At 41.9% G+C, this 13,270-nt stretch overlaps 1 pseudogene across 1 annotated transcript; it reads left to right on the top strand.

Moving 5' to 3' along the window:
• Positions 1–246: 246 nt before the first annotated feature.
• Positions 247–801, top strand: LOC309849545 (large ribosomal subunit protein uL6 pseudogene; annotated as a pseudogene). The gene has a single exon. The product of its transcript is annotated as a large ribosomal subunit protein uL6 pseudogene (transcript).
• Positions 802–13,270: the final 12,469 nt, after the last annotated feature.

Genomic DNA, 13,270 nt, shown 5'->3' with positions numbered 1-13,270 from the left:
ACAGGAGTGTACTCAGGTATCAACTATGTTAACTCGGTTTTGTACTGCTTTTGTGTGGCTGTTAAAAATCCATACATTTGTTCAGCAGTCTTCACTATTGGTATTAATTTTTTAAAAGTGGTGGGCTTCAGAGGAGCCCAAATATAGCAGAGGAGTTTACTGATTGATCGTCTCACTAAAGGCAACTAAAAATACCAGATAAAACCACTGAAAACCTCTTTTGACTCTGCCTCATCGACTGCGAGAATGAAGACCTTTCTCAGCCCTAGACTGCCAACGTTCCAGAACATGTTGACATCACTCTGATGTGCTGTTACTCTGATGGGCCCCAGAGGAGCCCTGCAAAGAGTCTTCAATCACATCACTGTAGAACGCAGTCTCCCTGGAAAGAAAAGAAGAGGCTTCGTCCTCCAAATGGTGGGACCTAGAAAAGAACTGGCTACCATCCACACTCTCTGTAGTCATGTACGGAACACGATCAAGGGCGTTACACTGGGCTTCCATTACAAGCTGAGGTCTGGGTATGCTCACTTCCCCATCAACGTCGTTACTCGGGAGAATGGTTCCCTGGTTAAAATCTGAAATTTCTTGGGTGACAAATAGATCCACAGGGTTTGGATGAGGCCAGGTGTTGCTTGTTCAGTATCTCAAGCCCAGAAATCTGAGTTAATTCTTGAAGGAAATGACATTGAACTTGTGTCAAACTCAGCTATTTTGGTTCAGCAAGCTACAACAGTTAAAAACAAGGATATCAGAAGGTTTCGGGATGGTATCTATATTTCTGAGCAGGCTCATGAATGAGATCCAGGTCGTCCAGCTACAGAAACAGCAAAATGCCAGACAACTTTTCAAACTTATTTGTGGTATTTTAAAGATGGGTTGAAAGCCGTATTGACTTGGGGCTTTTTCTTAAAGCAAAACAAACCAAACCAACAAATAAAAACACCACTTTTTAAAATGCATGAATTGACTGGAAGAGAATGAAAGATGAATTTGGAAGCCTCAAGCCATGAAAGCAGAAGCCAGCGAGAATCTCACACTGATGTCAGCATTTACAATGAGCTTCAACTTTCACAAACTCACAGCGCGCTGGAGGGCTTGTCCAAGGTGAGGAGTCTAATGAGGGGGCTGCACTCCCAGCATAAACCTATAAACCTAGAGCCCAAAGCACAGCTTATTATAAGGGCAAATTAAAAATTAAGCCATGCTCTACCTACTTGCACTGAATAGAAGGCAAAAAAACATCTCTCGTGAGAATTAACAACTACCAGCTAGCCATTGAGCAGAGTTGCTGCCCAAATTCACACTATCTAGGTAGCCCAAGTAATCACAGTTAAGAATTTATTTGGGGGGGGGATCCTGAGCTGCCAGTGCCCTCAGGTGCTTGGCAGTTAGAAATGAGAAACAGTCTGGGAGGAAAACACTTTCAACCCAGGCATTAGAGAATTTCCACAGCCATAGTCCTAAACAACATGAGCTTATGGTAAAAAAACAAATCATAAAACACAAGGAAACAAGACCCCATGAGTGAGGTCCCAGAAGAAAAAAAAAATTAGAAAGCATAGTGGTTCACAGTCCTGGGTAATTTTGCCCTGCCGGGGGTATTTTTGGTTGTCACAACTGGAAAGAAAGAAATGTGAGTTACATGATCTAGCATGTAGAGACCAGGGATGCTGTTAAACATCCTGCAATGCCCAGGACAGCTTCCCACAATAAAGACTTGCCTAGCTCATAATACAAGGTCAAGATGCCCTGAGACAGCAGACTCAAACCTGCAAAATTTTTATTTTGGAATGATCAAAAATAGTACATTCAGGGGCGCCTGAGTGGCTCAGTGGGTTAAAGTCTCTGCCTTTGGCTCACGTCATGATCCCAGGATCCTGGGATCGAGCCCCGCATCAGGCTCTCTGCTCAACAGGGAGCCTGCTTCCCTCTCTCTCTCTCTCTCTCTCTACCTGCCTCTCTGCCTACTTGTGGTCTCTCTCTGTCAAATGAACGAATAAAATCTTAAAAAAAAAATAGTACATTCAATAAGTAAAGATGCAGACTCGAAGACATTTAACATATGATTAAAAAGCAAGGGAGTATATTGTCAAGCAGATTTGGAGAAGAACCAAAAAAAAAAAAAAATCTCAAAATGAATGAAACTGAAATTTAAAAATTAGTGGCACAACCAGGTTTGAATTATCTAGCAAAATTGAAGATAGACGTAATCTGTGACCCAACAAGTTCATTCCTAGTATATAGCCTAGGGAAACTGCACATGCACTCCAACATACATATACAGTGGTGTACATATATACAAATACATATACCAATGTTCATAGCAGCATTGTTGAAAGGGGTTCCTCCTCAACAAGGGGGAAGAACTAACTCAACAAAATAGAATGAAAATGCATAATATAGTCATATAATAGACTACCTCACAGCAGTGAAAGTAAATGAACCATTGGTACAAACATGGATTAACTTTCAAAGAGCATGTTGAATTAAAGAAGCAAGACTCCAAATATATACAAATTATTAAAGAGAACAGACAAAAATGGACAGAGCTGCTAAAACTATAAAGAGAAGCACAGACATTAATTACATTGAAGTCAGAGTGGTGGTTACCTCTTGTGGAGGTAGGAGTTAGAAATCATAAAAGGACACACAAGGGGCTTCTGGACTCTTGGTCATGTTCTATTTCTAGGGCAATTACTTGGAATTTATATCAGAATTAATGGCTAAGATGTGTGTTTATATTTTTCACACTTTTCTGAATTGTGTTGCATTTTCCCAATTAAAAAAAAAAAGTTTTAAAAATGAAGTGGCAGGTTTAACAGCAAATTAGACAAAGCTGAAGTGAGAATTATTGTACTGTAAGACAGATCTGAAGAAATTATCCAGAATGCAGGTCAAATTCACAAGAGATGGAAAGTTCGACAGAAAAATTAAGTTGGAATCCTGGAAGACATGAGATAAAGAAGGAGTGACTTAGTATTTGAAATTAAATAGCTGACATTTTCTTAGGACTGAAGAATAGATAACTGATAACCGTCCACTAAATTGGGAAGCCTAGCTAGTCACAAGCAGTATAAATAAAAAGTAATCCACATCTAGACCACATCACAGTGAAATTTTCAGAATGCCTCAATTTTTTTAATTCAAAAGAATGAAAAGATAGTAAAAGCAGTTGGAGAGAAAAGATATATAACCTTCAAGTAAAGGATAATTATACTGACTGCTTTTTTCATCTATAGTGAAAGCCAGAAGACAGTAGAGTTCTATCATTAATATACTAAAAAAAACCTCTCATCCTAGAATTATTATTCTTAGTGAAAATATCATCCATGAAAGAGCTATAAAAACATGTAATAATTCATAGGTTAAAGAGTAAATTATAATGGGCATTAAAATATTTACAAAAGCTTAAAAACAAAAACACTACATGTCAAATTTGTTAAATGCAATTAAACTGGTACTTTAGAAGTAAACCATAATCTCAAATGCTTATATTCGAAAATAAAAAGATTAAAAATTGGGGGCACCAGGGTGGCTCAGTCAGTTAAAGCATCCAGCTCGGTTTCAGCTCAGGTGGTGATCTCGGCTTCATGAGATGGAGCCCTGCATTAGGTTCCATGCTCAGTGCAGACTCTGCTTAAGTTTCTCTCCCCATCTGCCTCTCCCCCGTTCTCTCATTCTCTCTCTCTAAAATAAATAAATAAACCTTTAAAGAAAAAGATTAAAAATTAACATGTTAACCATTCAACTTCAGAAATTTAATAAAGGACAACAGATTAAACTCAAAGAAAGTAGAAGGAAGAAAACAATTAAAAATAAGAACCAGGACTAATGAAATAGAAAATAGAGAGAGTCAATAATGCCAAAAGTGAGCTTTTCAAAAGCCTAATAAAATTGATAAAATTCTGGCAAAAATGATCATGTGAAAAAGAGAAGACAGAAAAAAATGAAGAATAAAAAGGAGGACAAAATTACATAACCTACAGGGATTTTTAAAAGATAGATGATATTAAGATAAATTTTATGTGCAAAATTTTGGAACTTGAGGCAAAATGGAAAAATTTCTAGGAAAATATAACTTACCAAAACTAACCCAAGGGAAAAAATCTGAATAGTCTTATCAATAAGGAAATTGAGTCAGTAGTTTTCTCCAAAATTCAAGAAATAAATAATTCCTATTTCAAAAAAAAACTTTTCTAGAAATACAAAAAAAGGAAAAATTCCCAACTTATTTTATAAACTTAGCATAACCTTGATACCAAATCCAGATTTAAAAAAGTATGAAAACAAAATTTTCTTTCTTTTTTTTTTTTAAAGATTTTATTTATTTATTTATTTGACAGAGAGAGATCACAAATAGGCAGAGAGTCAGGCAGAGAGAGAGGGAGAAGCAGGCTCCCCGCTGAGCAGAGAGCCCAATGCGGGGCTTGATCCCAAGACCCTGAGATCATGACCTGAGTCGAAGGCAGAGGCTTAACCCACTGAGCCATCCAGGTGCCCCTGAAAACAAAATTTTATAAGCCATTTTTCTCATGAATATGCATGCAAAATCTAAACAAAATATTAGCAAGCCACATACAGCAACATATATAAATATACTACATCTTGACCAACGTTTTATTCTAGGAATAAAAGTTGTTCTATCAGTTTCTTCAAAATAAACCAATTAATGTAATTCACCACATTAACATATTAAAGAAGATAAATCATCTCACTTGCTACTTGAAAAAATATTTGATTTAAGAGTTTATGATGAAAACTCTTAACACACTAGAAACAGAAGGAAATTGATAAAAATAGCCTTGAAAAACACAGTGAACACTATACATGATGGTAAATCCTGGAACTATTTCCTACAATATCAGGAACAAGAAGAGAATATACATTATCAACCCATTGATCTGTAAGTTCTAAGCAAGACACAGAAGGTGGGAAAGGAGAAAAGGAAGGGAGGGGGAAAGCTATAAGAATTGATAAGGGATAATCAATTGTTGTTTTCCACAGATGATTAAGATTATCTGTATGACAAATCCTAAAGAATGCACAGATAAGTAATTAGAACAAATTGAAGGATTTTGCAAGATTACTGACCAAAAATATCAATATACAAAAATCAATTTCACTTAATTTTATTTCCATGACCCAGCAAAAATGGATAGAGAATACAAATTTTATAACTATGGTCATTCAAAATAACATCAGAATATAAAGTAACTGGGAATATATCTAACAGAAGATTTGCAAGTTTTCTATAAAGAAATATTTAAAACTTCATTGGAAAACATAAAAGAGGAATTATTATTTCATACAACAGTTGCACAAAACCCATATCAAGCACTTCTAATGCTTTACAATTATTAACTACTAATTCCTCATAACCATCCCTATGAGAAAGACATTACTATTATAATCATTGCATTTACAGATAAGGAAACTAAAAACTATCACAAGAAATCTATTGAATGATAAACAGAGCTGGGATTTGAACCCAGGCAGTTTAGCCATAGAATCCATGCTCTTAATCTATTATGTTTTCTTTCTTAGTAAATTAAATAGAGACATGGTCCCTGCTCTCATTGAGTTTTTAGTCTGGGTGGGGGAAGAATTTTGCTTTTATTTATAAAAACATAACTGGGGCACCTGGGGGGCTCAGTGGGTTAAAACCTCTGCCTTCAGCTCAGGTCATGATCCCAGGGTGCTGGGATCAGAGCCCTGCATCAGGCTCTCTGCTCACCAGGGAACCTGCTCCCCGCCCCACCCCGCCCCTCTGCCTGCCTTTCTGCCTACTTGTGATCTCTGTCAAATAAATAAAATCTTTTTAAAAAATAATAAAAATTAAAAAAAATAAAAACGTAACGGGCATCAGATTGTCCCTCACACTGAGAACTTTAAAAGCTAGATAAAAACGCTTAAAGGCATGAAGCCATGGCAGCCATCTTGGATGAAGGGCCAAGATCCAAAGAAAAGGGTAATGTACTCAACTGATCACAACATTCTAAAGACAATTTTCCATCAAATAATTTGCCTAAATTGTGCATATGTAAGGCAATGCTTCAAGAAACCAAGTAGAAATGTCGGCAATGCTATGGTTCAGGAGAGACAAATTAGAGTTCAGGGCCCCAGGCTTTCAATTTAGCCACTGGAAGAACTAGATCCTCGAAGTAAGGGTAACATGGAAACAGACAAGTCTCAATTGAATCAAGTTAATTTGATCATCATCTATATGCCTGCCAGAAGAAAATTAAATCCTTATCTGGAGGAAGTTAGCATCATCTAGATCTTGTACAGTTTATCAAAACCAATATCTAGCAATCAATCAAAAATTGGCAACACAAGAAATTGAAAGCCAAGAGGGAAAAAAAAAAGACCCTTATCCCCAAGAAGAAAACCCAGACCCATAGGCGATTCAGATTTGTTATTTATCAGCTACAGGCTTTAAAATAACTATGATTAATGTATTCAAGGAAATACATTAAAGGATAGTATATTTCAACAGAGGAATAGAATCTTGAATGATTCTCTTCTCTTGAAGAGATCCTAGGACTGAAAAATAGAATAACATAATGAACAACAAATAATTCATTTGAAGGGTCTAATAGCAAATTAAACAAAGCAAAAGAAAGGATTGGTAAACTGGAAGATGAATCAATGGGAAAAAAATCAGATGAAAATTAAAATCACTCTCCCAAAAAGGCAGAAAAATGTGTAAGACATATAGTATATAGTTAAAATCCTGACATATGTGTAATTGGTGCGCCAGAAGAAAAGAAAGATAGGATAGATGCAGTATTTGAAGAGATACTTTAAATATAAGCAATCTGGGGTGCCTGGGTGGCTCAATCAATTAAGCATCTGCCTTCGGCTCAGGTCATAATCTTGAGGTCTTGAGATGGAGCCCCGAATCAGGCTCCCTGCTCAGCAGTCTGCTTGTCCCTCTCCCTCTGCTCCTCCCCCAAGCTTATGCTCTTTCTCTCTGTCTCTCTCCCCTCTCCCAGCCAAATAAATTTTTTAACATCTTAAAAATAAATAAATAAATAAAAGTACGTCAAATCCTAGAACATTCCAAAATGGTAGAGGAAGTGGGTGGGGGGATGAGTGAAATAGGTGAAGGGGATTAAGAGCACACTTGCCGTGAGGAGAACAGTGTAATGTATAGAATTGTCGAATCATTATATTGTCCACCTGAAACTAATATAACACTGTACGTTAACTATACTTGAATAAAACACACACACACACACACGCACACACACACACACAGAGGGGAGAAAGAGAAATGAAGAAAACAACAACAACAACAATAGATCCATAGACTAAGAATATCCATACCCCTCCCCTGAAGAAAAAGAAAAAAAAATACATCATAGTAAAATTGGAGGAAACAAAAACAAAGAGAAAGTCTTAAAAATAGGCAAAATAAAGACACATTGTTGCAAAAGACCTCATACACAGTTAGCAAACTCCTCAACAGAAACAATGACAGCCAGGAGACAATGGAGTAAACCTTTAAAGTGCTAAAAAGAAATAATTGCAGATTTAGAATTTATCAACTGCAAACACAACTTTGGAGTGACATCAGCAAGATGGCAGAGTAGGGGACATCAGGCTTTGTTCCCCCACAAAAAACAACAGACAGTTAGTTACCCACTAACAAAAATGATCCCCGGAGGGCTCAGTCGTCCATTTAAGAACCTGCAGCAATACCACAGAGCAAAAACAGAAAATACCCACAAAGAAAGACTGCTAGGGACACTGCCTTACCTGAATGTCTGAAGATGGCCAGGAATAAAGAAGCAGCATAGGGACTATCTGTATCAGTCACATGGTAGTGCCATCAAGGTCCCCGGTGGCCTGCTCTGTGAGGACACCAGCAGCTTTTGTCACTGGGGACACCAACAGCCTCACACTGTATACAAAACTCAGTTCAGACATAGAGACCCAGATGTGAAAGGTAAAAAAAAAAAAAAAACAAAACACTTCTGGAAGAAAACAGAAAAAGGTATCTTCTTGACCTTCTCCTAGGCACAGATTTCCTAGGCAGGAACAAAAATGCTTAACTTTAAAGGAAAAGAAGCAGAAGGACATCTTAAGACTGAAAAGGAAACCGGAGTGGGGGACGTTATCTGTCATACTTCTCTCTGACAAATGACTACCATCAAGAATATGAGGGATACCTAGGTGGTTCCTTTGGTTCAGTGTCTGACTCTTGAACTCCACTCAGGTCTCAATCTTGGGGATTGTGAATTCAAGCCCCACGTTGGGCTCTGTGATGGGCATGGAGCTTGCCTAAAAAAAAAAAAAAAAAGAATATGAGGAACTCCTACAATCAATAAGAAAATGATAAACAATCTCATAGAAAAATGGGCAAATACTTGAACAGGAATTTCACAAATGAAGAAATATAAATGACCAGTAAATATCTGAAAAAATATTCAACCTTATTCGTCATCAGGGATATGCAAATGTTAACCACAAGAGATGCCATTTTATTTTTTTAAAAGATTTTATTTATTTATTTGAGAGAGAGAGAGAGACAGTACAAACGGGGTGGGGGGTGAGTGGAAGGGCAGCGGGAGAAGGGGTAAGCAGACTGCCCACTGAGCGGAGCCAATCCCGGGACTCTACGATCATGACCTGAGCCCAAGGCAGACACTGAACTGACTGAGCCACCCAGACGCCCCAAGAGATACCATTTTAATCCCTCCCAATAAACAAATTTTAAGTTTGACAGTATCACTGTTAGTGGAAGTGTAAATGGATGCAGTCACCTTAGGAAACAGATTTTACATAGCTAACGGAGTTAGGATGTCTTTACTCTGTGAGGCAATAATGTCACTGCTCTGTGTGTACCCTAGAGCTGCCCTTCCATGCAGAACACCTGTGGCAGTATACTATCCAGTACTCCCAAACTGGGAGGGGGGATCCCTTTCCATCAGCCATAGAATTGAGAAGTTGTGGTATATTCACGCAATGGAATCCTGCACTATAATGAAAGGAAAAGTGAAGGGCCATGCAACGCGCCACAGATGAAAGAAGCCGGTCTCCAGAGAAGATGTGTCCTTTGATTCCTGTGATAAAGTATTCACAAACGTATGAAATCAAGTCATATCTCATTTGGGGGTAGAAATGTGATAAAACGGTGAGGAAAAGCAAGGAAATCATAAGCACAGAATTAATGATGAGGGTTCCTTCAGCTCCGCGGGAAGGGGACGGATAAGTTGAGGGAGCCATTCAGAGGCAATGCTGTCACATCCTGTTCCTTCAAATAGACTGCAGGACTGTGAGTGTTTGTTGAGTTTTTATTGTTATACATCATAACTTATAAATATTACTTTCTATTTGGTAAAATTTGATACATTTAACACTTTACATATCTCACATCCTTATGGATTTCTGAGCAACTGGCTTATGGTGGGAGAAACATGACTGCCCCCAACCCAGGGTTCAGCTAAGAAGCAGACCATAGTCGCTGACGTCATCTCCCAAACAGGAAGGCCTGCTGAAATGCTCTTCCTGAGAAGAGGGAGTGTTTATGGAGTACCTCAGTCAGCTCGGGCTCCCATAATAAAATACCACAGACAGGAGGGCTTACGCAAGAGAAATTTATTGTCTCACTGTTGTGGAGGCTGGGAATCCAAGGTCAGAGTGCCGCCATGATCAGGGTCTGGTGTGGGCTTCCTTCCTGGCTGGCAGACAGCCGCCTTCGCGCTCTGCTCCCACGGCCTTTCCTTAGTGGGTACAAACGGAGAGAGGGCAAGCTCTCTGCTGTCAGCTCTCTGCTGTGGCTTCTTAAAAGGGCACTAATCCCATTATGAGGTCTCCACCCTCATGACCTCATCCAACCCTAATTATTTCCCAAAGACTCCATCTCCAAATACCATTGCACTGGGTGTGAGGGCTTCAACCTCTGAATTTGGGGGGACATACGAACATTCGGTCCATAACATATAGCCACCCAGATCAGCCAGTTGTTCTATTTGGGTCATATATATGATACCTAATCATTGCAGGCTGAGAGGGGCCAAGGCACACAGGACTCCTATGTGTTTTAGGAGCAGGAAAGAGAACAAAGAAAGGGCCCGGGGACTCTCACCTTATCACCCCAACAAGGTTAAGGGTTTGCTTAGCTCTGAGGACTCTGAGAGCTAGTGCTCCCGAGCCCCTCTGCTGTGGGGTGGTGGGGGCACGTACCCCACAGGCTGGCAGGTTTTCTGTGCACATTCCATCTGCCGTGTAGCTGCTGACCCTGCCGGGCCGTGGGTTAAGAGAGGGAGCACAGTGCTTCTGTGCAATTTCTTTAAATGGGCATTTCCTTCCAAAAGAACCATTCCCCAGAGAGTTCCTCGACATCTGCAATGATGGAGAGTCCACACGCAGGCTTGGGAAGAGTTTCAAATTCTAAAGCAGAAAAAATAAAAATCCTGCCAGAAACAGAAGAAGATGGGTAAGGATGGAGACAGGGATCTAGGAAGCTTCTGCTTTTGGGCTCAGTATTGGGGTTTCAGAGAACAGATGGCTGGGGGTTATTTATAACTCGCAACAGGCAGAGCTGAGATCCGTGAAATGCCACCGGCTTGTTTGACAATGGTTGGGGCCAGGGTAGGGACTGAAACCTCCCCAAGGACTCCTAGAATGCTAGTCGTCTGTGTGTGTGTGTGTGTGTGTGTGTGTGTGTGTGTGTGTGTGTGACGGGGAGAAAGGGGTACCATCAAGAAGTTTATGGAACCCCAGCCCCTTCTCCCAGCTAGGTGGAAAATCCCCCCAGAAAAGCACAGAATAATGACGGTCCCACTAACAATAATCAACGGTAACTAACGCATTATCAGCCGACTGGGTGCCAGGCACCAAGCTAAGTGTGTTATTATGCCCATTTTCCAAATGAGAAAGCTGAGGCTCGGTGACGGTAAGTGACAAACCTAAGGCTTCGCAGCTCTAAGCGATGAAGCTCTCTGTCTGGCATCCCGGCTTGTGCAGGAGGGAAGAAAGGTCAAGGGTCTGGATACCTTCCACAGTCACATCAGCCCTTAGCCACCTGAAAAGGCAAGACCACAAGGGATCAAAATCTGGACCAGGAGCTTTGGTGAGGGTGGAAGGGGACAGTGAGCTGCCAGAGCCGGGGGAGGTACCGACGGGGGGCTCTGAACGATGTGTGTGTACACGTGTGTGTACACGCATGCGTGCGTGGTGTGTAGGTACACTCAGGTGATCACTCAACTGGAGGCAACGTGATTAGACATAGAAGACTTTACATGTATACTAAGTGAAAGTTTCCTGGCTCTGGAAGACAAGGCAGGCAGGCTGCTGAAGTCCAATATGGCTTACCCCACCCTGCCATCTGTCCCCTTAGGCAAGTCACTTCCTCCTCTCTACTTCTCAGTTTTTCCTCTTTAAAATGAGACAGTTGGTCTGAGATTCTTCCCAGCTCTGAACATCTATGCAGCTATGGTTTCACTGGAGTTAGCAAGTGTGGGGGAGGGGGAGGGTTAGGGTGTCAGAGGTGAGAAGTCAAGCTTCTGGCTACCAACCTCCATGGCCAAGAACCAACCCTGCCCGAGGACAGCCAGCAAGAGCAAAGCAAAAGGGAGAAAAGTCAGGAGGCTTGTCTCCATCGGCTCCATGTGGCAAGGAACGAGGCACCATGAGCATCGCCGATCATGCCAACACCCACTCCCAGGGCTGCAGGCACTGGTGCCAGGTGTGCCCGCCAATGGGTGGATGGCGTATTCCTAAATTCATGACTCTAGGAGCGGGGCTGTCTGTCTCAGAATAAGCATATCCCCAGGCAGCTCGAAGCAGCTCACCATTTCTGCAGCAGCCCTTTTGAAGGTCAACGCGCCCGGCCTGCTGTCTCAACCTGTTTACAATTCTCTGCCCCTCTGCACGACATCTTCACTTTTCCCACTTTTCCCACCGGCACCCAAAGAACCAGGAACCCACCCCAGGTCACAGAGCGTGAAGTCTCTGACATTCAGGTCAGCCCAGAGAAGGAAAAATGGCCCAAACTCTCAGTCTGTGCTGAAGAAGGGACTTGCTTTGATGACGGGGGCTCCATTGTTTAGCTCAGCTAATCAGTAAGTATGTAGTGAACGTCTACACGTGCACTTGCCGAATGCCTACTGTATACCCACTGTAAAGGAGAGTTGCTCACCACGGTCACCGAAGGCTGGAGTCTGAGGTAGTAGACATTCATGGAGGAGACCGTCCACCAAATCTGGAGTCGGCCAGGCTGGGTTCTAATCCTGCCTCCACCTTCTATCAGTACTGTTAACAAATATCTTAACCATAACTCCCGGTCTGAAAATTGAGGTAATAATACTTACTTCAGAGAATTATCGTAGGGACAAATAGTTTGTGTGTATAAAGCGTTTATCACCGTGCCTGGTAAACAGGAAAGTCCTAAATGGTGAGGTAGTTGTTGATGATGACCTAGCAATGACAGTCACATTGTCCCCCTGAGTCAGTCCTGCTCTGGCCCGGGGTACTTTCCCTGACCAGCCCATGCCCACCAGGCGACACGAGATGGAGAAGGCAGCTGGGGAATTTAAGAAAACATTGCTCCTCACCCCTGGGCCAAGAAGTGTGAGCGCTCACTAGCCAACAAAGGAAACAGTCTCTTTCAAAAATCTGGTTACAGCCAAGAAAGATGAGAAAGAGGCAACTGGGGACTTGGAAAGCCAGACACAATGTTGGGAAAGCAGCCCTATTGAAAGACAGGGGTGGGGAATGCAGGCAGTTGGGGGAGGGCAGGTGCATGAGTTCCTGTCCCAGTCCGAGCCCCTGACCCACTTCCCAGGGCCTCCACTTCCCCAGCTATAAATGCAGAAAAGCAAGGCATAGGCTGAGGGGAGCCATGGCTAGAGACCTGAAGTCAGGGCTCCGTGACCACTGTGGGGGAGCCAAGAAGGGCATGGCACGTGTGAGTTAGTGAACTCCATCAGTGGTCTGAGGGTGCAAGGCTTGGCACTTTAGGAATGAAAACAGCCTACAGAGGAGAAGTCCCTGGGCCTGGGAAGCAAGCCCACCCAACCCCACCCCTACCACCAGGAGGCCATCTGCTTTCAGACGCAGAAAAGCAAATGGGTCCTGCCTTGGGCTGGCCCAAGCCCCCACAGAGAGGGGAATGCAGACAGGCAGTATGGCTCAGGAAGAACACTCCAGGGCCGGAGGGCAGAACGCAGTGTTCCCACAGCCCGCTATTCGGGGAACGCAGCAGATGTATCTGCCCCAACTCCAGGGAAACATTTGGTTTCTTGTCTCACACCAACTC

The sequence above is a fragment of the Mustela nivalis genome, assembly GCF_964662115.1.
Source record: "Mustela nivalis genome assembly, chromosome: 16".
Taxonomy (NCBI): domain Eukaryota; kingdom Metazoa; phylum Chordata; class Mammalia; order Carnivora; family Mustelidae; genus Mustela; species Mustela nivalis.
Note: the sequence above shows the minus strand (reverse complement) of the source record. Positions and strands in the feature narration are given on the sequence as shown.